The following is a 6,000-nucleotide window of genomic DNA, read 5'->3' on the forward strand; positions in this document are numbered from 1 at the left end:
ACTTAACCAAATAACAGGTACGGTAGCTTTTACTAATTAACTGTTCCAATATAGTAAGGAGAGGCGATGGGCGAGGTGGTATTATCACTGGACTATTAATCCAGAGACCCAGATAACGTTCTGGGGTCCTGCATTCGAATCCCACCACAGCAGATGGTAGAATTTGAAGTCAATAAAATATTTGGAATTAATAATCTAATGATGACCATGAATCCATTGTCGATTGTCAGAAAAACCCATCTGGTTCACTAATGTCCTTTAGGGAAGGAAATTGCCATCCTTACCTGGTCTGGCCTACATGTGACTCCAGACCCACTGCAATGTGGTTGAATGTTAACTGCCCTCTGGGCAATTGGGGATGGGCAATAAATGTTGCCTGGCCAGCGACGCCCTCTTCCCGTTAATGAATAAAGGAAAAAAAACGGTAACATCCCATAAACACGCCCCTTGGTAAAAAGTTAAATTCAATCACAGATTCTTATGTGCAGTTCTCCAATCCAGGAGAAAACAACATCAAGAGAGAATTCAGAGAAAGTAGCAGCTAGGAATCATTTACTGAAGCTTCCAAATCTCCTTGGACGCAAACAGCTTCTGAATGCTACAGCTAAAAAAAATTAGGAAGCCTGGTCTATAAGAGCTAGCCCCACCCCTTCCATTGTTCCAACTGTTTTAAAAAAAATCTAAGGGCCTCCTAAATTATTCACTTGTGCCATTTTCTGTAGCCAGTTGGCACATCTGCCTTTACAACCTCTTTTCAAAAAAAGCCTGGGACAAAGTAACCCTTTTAAAGCCTCAGCATCTTCACACCTCCCCCCTTAAAAAAATGAACCATCAATATAGAAAGGTGCCTTCATTTTTAAAACCCTTAGTCTTACTCTATTAGTACATTACATTACATATACATTACATTCACTCTAGGCATGCAAACATTCACTGTTGCATTCCATTTCAACCTGTTTACTCCTGCCACCAAATGACTCAATCTTTGAGTCACAACAACGCTTCAGCAATTGTGTTCTCTCATCTTGCCACATGTATAATTTTCAAATTGAATGGAATTTTTGTCCTTAAATTTCTCCAAAAATTTTAATGGGTTATGATCAGTATAAACAATTGTCTCAGACACATTACTGGCAATATGAATTTTGAAACATTGTAACGCCAACACTGAAGTCAAGGTCTCATTCTCAATTGTGGAATATTTCTGTTAATGACTGTTCAATTTTCTGGAAAAATACCCAATAGGTCTTTCTATCTTCTTGTCATCTTCTTGTAACAGTACAGCACTGACACCCAGACATCACTCATATCAATAGCCACCCTGAATGGCTTTGCAAAGTAAGGTGTGGCTAACACTGGGTCAGTGGTTAACACAGCTTCAGGCTGTCAAATGTCTCCTGACAGTCCGCTGTCCACAGTAATTTTCTGCACTTCTTCAGTGAGTTAGTTAGGGGAGCAACCACACTGCTAAAATTCAGTACAAACTTCTGATTAAAAACCTCTCAGTCCCAGGAATTGTAGTACTGCCCTGTTCATCGATGGTATGGGAAACTCCCCAAAAACTTTTGTTTTCACATTGCGTGGAGCCATCTGTCTGTGTTCATTAACATGGCCCAGAAACATGACTTGGGCTTTTGCAAACTCACTCTTAGCCAGGTTTATCACCAAGTCTGCCTCCCGAAGTCAATTGAACAATTCTAGTAAATGTTGTGTTATGAAGGAGAGGTCAACCCCCACTCTGATAACTAAACCAGAAACACCCAGAGAAGCTCACCTTGTCTTGTGATCTGTTAAAGGAAATGTGAAAATTGGTATAACCCTCAGCTTAGCCCCCAATCTGTTACGGAGGGGTGGTTAAATGAAATTAACTCCCTGATACTCACTATATAAGCAACAAGTAACAATTTATTTATCTAACTGTAACAGTGATCAAATTAACAGAACTACTAACAAACCAAACAATTCCTTCCAGCTACTAACTATTCCCTAATAAAACAAAATTCTAATGGTATGTGTTCTAATGAATATAAGTCCCACATATATAAACCTAAGTAATAAGAAAAAAAATAAATTAAAACTTAGACTCTCAAAACTACAGTCAGGATGCGTCTTCTGGAATATTTTGTGCCTTTTCCACTATTCTTCAGCCAGAAATTCATTCTTCATTGAATCCTTATGGCAGCAATATTAGCTAAGAGTGCTGTGGTACCTTTAGGATGGTGCTTAATCAGAGAACTTAAAGATTTCTGTGAGAGCCAGAGTTTAACTCTTCCAATGGCAGTTCACGCTCACACTGATTTTCAAAAACCCTCTTCTTATATACACTTGATGACCTGTCAATTTTCTTGTAATAGGATTGGTCCTAGGTTGTCAATTAAATTCAATTTAAATTCAATTGGTTTGCAGTCTCTAAGTGCCTGGTTTAAATTAATTGGCTGATATTCAAGCTAATTGCCTTAACATCAAAACAAGCCCAAGTGGCCAACCACACAGCCAATTGATACACATGTTTCAATTTCAGAACTATCTGTGCATCCGCAGCTGCTTGCAGACATTTTTTAATGTCCAAGCTTAGAAAAGTACATCACCTCTTAAAGACACCACGCACCCTCCCCCCTACCATTTTTACAAAAAATTCTAACATCTTGCCTTCCAATTCACAAGTACTCTGCCCAACGTCACAACAGTTGCAAGTGTTCCTTCCATGTGTGACTAAAAATCACCAGGTCATCGATGTACACGACGCAACTTAATCCAGAAATGATTTTATTGGTTAGTCTTTGAAATGTGGCTCATGCATTTTTCATACCAGATGGCATGACTTTAAATTGGTATTGTCCATTCGGTGTCATGAAAGCCAAAATTGTCTTCAGATAATCGTAGCAACCAGTATCCTCTGATTAAGTCCAACTTTGAAATATAAGTTGCCTGTCTGACCTTCTCAATACAATCTTCTAAACGTGGAATAGGGTATGAATCAGACTTTGTAACTGCATTGACTTTGCAATAGTCCACACATAATCACTGGATACGAGAGATAGTAGAAACTGCAGATGCTGGAGAATCTGAGACAACAAGGTGCTGGATGAACACAGCAGGCCAAGCAGCATCATAGGAGCAGGAAGACAGACGTTTCGGGCCTAGACCCTTCATCCAGCTCTGCACTTTGTTGTCTCTAATCATTGGGTACTATTGGTTTTGGTACCATTACTATGGGTGAGCTCCAGTCGCTGCAACTCACTTCAATTATTTTGTCTTTGAGCACGCATTCAATCTCTTTTTGAACATGTGTCGACTTTAGAGAGTTAAGTCTACAAGGATGTGCTTAATTAGAACAGCATTTCCCATATCTACATCATACATCATTAGATTAATACTACCCAGTTTACTCTGACATATCTCCCCATGCGATAGTAATAACTCTTTCAGGTCATTTTGATTTTCCCCTGGAAGATAACTCAATGATTCATCCCAATTTTGAGAACTTCCTCATTGTCCAATTTAATTTGAGGAATGTCCAATTTAGAATCCTCTGGACTTGGTTCTTTACTCTGTGTTGTAACCAGTAACACATTCTCCTTTTGCTTCCCTTCCCTATCAAAATACCTTTTGAGCATATTCATATGACACACTCTGTGAGATTTCTTTCTATCTGGAGTCCTTCTCAAATAATTCACCTCACTCAATCTCCTTTTGATTTGATATGGTCGACTAAACCTGGCTTTTAAAGGTTCACCTATCGCTGGAAGAAACACTGACATTTTATCTCCATTAGCAAAATTGCAAGGTTTTGATTTCTTGTCTGCTTCCTGTTTCATCATATGCTGTTCTACTTTTAAATGCTGTCTAGCCAACACACCCACTCTATTTAATCTTTCCCTAAAATTTGACACTTAATCCAAATATGTTGTCTTGGAACTCTGACTCACTAACTAATTGAGTTCAGTGGTCCTCTCACCTCAAGCCCAAAAACTAATTCAAATGGACTGAATTTGGTGGATTCAATTGGTGCATCCCTCATTGCAAAAAGTACAAGTGGAACTCCTTTATCCCAATCATCTGGATAGTCTTGGCTATAAGCCCTTAACATGGTCTTTAAAGCTTGATGCCATCTTTCTAATGTCCCCTACAATTCTGGATGGTACACAGTGGATTTGAATTGTTTTATTCCTAAGCTATTCATAACTTCCTTGAATAATTTTGATGTAAAGTTTGACCCTTGATCTGATCGTATCTCTGTGGGTAGTCTGTATCAAGTGAAAAATTTAAGAAACTCTTCTATAATCCTTTTATCTGTGATATTGCATAATGGAGTGGCCTCTGGAAATCTAGTGGACATATCCGTAATGGTCAACAAATACTGATACCCACATTTTAATTTAGGTATGGGTCCAACTCAATCAATTAAGACCCTTGTAAAAGTTCCTCAAATGCGGGAATGGGTATTAGAGGTACTGGTTTTATCACTGCCCGAGGTTTTCCAATTACCTGATACATATGACATGTCTGGCAAAATTCAATGACATCCTTATGCAGTCCAGGCCACTGAAAATGTTTTTGTATTTTGGCTTGAGTTTTCCTTACTCCCAAATGACCTCCTACCGGTAATTCATGTGCCACCCACAACATCTCCTTTCTATAATCCACTGGTAATACAACTTGATGAACTTCTGCGCATTACTCATCCACCTGAATATGTTATGGTCTCCATTTCCTCATCAAGACCTCATTTTTAAGGTAGTAGCATTTTGGGATACACTCAGATTCTTCTCCTGTGTATGCGGTTTGATCCAACTGCTTCAGTTTTTCATCTTTCTGTTGTAAGTCAGTTAATTTCTCTGGACTACAAATATCCACTTTGTCCTCCACTTGTTCATGTTTAGTCTCAACCACTTGCTCAAACATGGTCTGTGATGATTGTACTTCAACCTCCTTATCTTTATTCTTTGATTTCTCCTCCTGCCTCAACTTGTGGCTTTGTGGCCTTGTTATCACACAGTCAGGAAAAATCCCAGGGTATACTTCCTGTAATACCTCAGTTGCCTGAATCTCCACTGGCTTTTCAACCACAGTAAGCATCACTCCCACCTGCGATCCAGCTATATTGTTACTAACAACAAATTGTATTCCTGGAGCTGAGAATTCCTCCAGTATTCTTACCACCACTTCTCCACTTTTCACTGGACACGCCGAGCTCAGTTTATATAATGGAGTATTTCTCATCTTACCTTGAATTCTATATATTATTACTTTTTCTGGCAATGCTCCTTCTGAATTATGTATCTTTTCATCTCTCACTATCAAAGATTAACACGCTCCCGTATTTCTAAAAATTTTAATTTCTTTACCTGCTTCTCCTGACATATGCGAAAAAACCTTACCCTCTCAAATAAATGGTTTAAAGTGATCTGGCACTTTCTTCTCAGCCAACTGCTGACCAGGTTGTATATTCTGGTGCAGCTTTTTAGCTTCCACTGTGCTTTCCTTTCCCACTTCAACAATATTCCTGGCTTATCCTTTCTTCCCACATCCATCTTCCCAGTGCTTTTTCTAAACCACCAACACTGCAATTTCATGCGGCCTATGTTATTGAAGTGAAAATAACTGAGCTTTTTTACTTCTCTTTCCTCCCCATGCGTTTCCTTTTTTACCCCACGGTAAACTATCTTTATTATCTTCAATAGGATCTCCTTTTCCCTTACCACCTGAGGATTTCTCTTTTCCCCAGTTTCTATCCCTCACAGATTGAAATTGATGCTGGAAGCCAAACTTTGATTAATGACCCAACCCATAACCATCAGCCATTTCAGCTGCTAATCTCACAGTTTTAACTCTCTGCTCTTCCACATGAGTTCTCACTACCTCAGGAAGTGAATATTTGAACTCCTCCAAAATAATCGTCTCTCTAAGATGTTATATGTTTGATTATTTTTAATGCCCTTATCCACCTATCAAAATTACCTTGTTTGATTCTTTCAAACTCAATGTACATTTGATCAG

This window comes from Rhincodon typus, chromosome 45 (genome assembly GCF_021869965.1).
Source record: "Rhincodon typus isolate 14 chromosome 45, sRhiTyp1.1, whole genome shotgun sequence".
Taxonomy (NCBI): Eukaryota; Metazoa; Chordata; class Chondrichthyes; order Orectolobiformes; family Rhincodontidae; genus Rhincodon; species Rhincodon typus.